Source organism: Cyprinodon variegatus, unplaced genomic scaffold (genome assembly GCF_000732505.1).
Source record: "Cyprinodon variegatus isolate N-32 unplaced genomic scaffold, C_variegatus-1.0 Scaffold111, whole genome shotgun sequence".
Taxonomy (NCBI): Eukaryota; Metazoa; Chordata; class Actinopteri; order Cyprinodontiformes; family Cyprinodontidae; genus Cyprinodon; species Cyprinodon variegatus.
In genome coordinates, this window is record NW_015150564.1 from 15,858 (window position 1) to 17,586 (window position 1,729).

At 38.8% G+C, this 1,729-nt stretch overlaps 1 protein-coding gene across 1 annotated transcript in view; it reads right to left on the bottom strand.

The window, feature by feature from the left end:
- The window catches only part of LOC107084904 (NEDD4-like E3 ubiquitin-protein ligase WWP1), a 37,154-nt gene that overhangs the window by 12,141 nt on the left and 23,284 nt on the right, over positions 1–1,729 (bottom strand). The window lies entirely within an intron of this gene.

A 1,729-nucleotide genomic window follows, 5' to 3' on the forward strand; every position in this document is an offset into this window, starting at 1 on the left:
GAGCCGGCTGGGGATGGTTCAGCATTTGGCAGGGAAGCATCTAGAGCGCTCTCTTCATTGTCACCTGTAGAGGGCTGTGCTTCCCTTCTAGATGCTGAAGATTGCCTGGGAACAGTCTCAGAGGAGTTTCCATTCACTGCAGATGGATCAGAAAAATGTGTGTTTTTACAAAAAGCAACAGATCAAAAAAAATGTATACTAACAAACTCAACCATACAAAGTTTTAAGCAAAACAGAATATATCTAGAAACATTCTATTAATGCGTTAAGCAAAGTAACTTGCTAAAAAACAAGAGGCAGGAGGAAATAAGAAGCTCAAGTTGTTAAAGTTACACCAGTAACAGTGTGAATAGGACACCATGGAGCCTCTAAAAACAGCCTGTTTTACTGCTGCAAAAGAACAACAAGAGCCAGAGGACAGGGATGAAATAAACTGCACAAGTAACTAAGTTTTTTAGGAGAGGTTCATGCTTAAAAGATTTTTTCTTCCAATAAGTATTTCTGTTAGGATTCTAAAAGAGAAGCAGAGGAGAACAGAACCGGAGAGCTAAATAACAACGATAAATAACAATTTAATAAATAGCAATCCAGAAAGAGGCAACAAATTCACGTGGTTTATTAATCTAAGCTTTGAGGACAATGTTGGAGTAGCAGTGTAGCTCATAAGTATAAATCCTCCCAAAGCGAATATTTTAGAGAGTGAATTTCACACTCTGGGAGAGCAAATTCACAGTTGGTCACAGACAGAGCTCTAAATGTCCTTAAGAACACAGTAGATGTAACACAACTCTTGTTTGTCTCGTTTGAGGGAAGCAGGGAAGTTGAAATAAAGACTGGAGATAAATGGACGGTATTTAGGTTTGGATCAAGGCATTCTGGGCAGGACAGGGTCTCTCCTAGTCTGTTTGGGGATTTTTTTAAACAAAAATCAGTCTTGTAGGCAGCATTTTCATAACCACACAGGGTTGCACTAAGTGCACCAATATTTATGTCTGGGATCATAACCGTTTATGAACCAAAACTGCAAGAATCAGTGCAGCAATGGGAGACGATCCAGAGAGAAGAACAAAAAAACAAACTGAAGCGGAGCCATTTGAACTTTAAGATAAATGTTGACTTGTCTCTGTAAAATGCCTTGAGATGACGTGTGAACGATGATAGTGTGAATTAGCAATATATATAAACAAACTGAATTGAATTGAAATAAAATGCTACAGAAAAGGATGAAAAAAACAACTATGTTGAATGTATAGTGGAGGAATTTGGGGATATTTTTGAAAAGAGCCACCCTATCCACCAAAAAAAATGCACATGCACAACCCTGTACCCGCTTCAGAGAGGGAACCCCTATTAAACGTGTGCGAGAGCCCATTTCTCCTCGTGCACGCTCTGTTTAAAAGTTGCTGTTTGCATCGCTCATACAAGCTTACTTTCCAAAGGAAGATTTGCAATTTTTCCACTATGTCCGACTCACCACCGGCAAGTGAAAATGGGGACGAGCACGTAGGACGGTAAACATATCAGCAGAATGATTGACAATTAGGAGGACCACTTATTTAGAAATCCACCCGGAAAAAGAACATCCTCCACTATACTTTTAAGTAAGGTTAAAAAATCAATTTAGTAATTTTGAATAGATTCCTTTACATTTTTGCAAAATTGATGTCTAGGGAATGAGATCGATTGGTTTTATTGTGACGTGCGTAACGTTCACATTCAAACGAGCAGG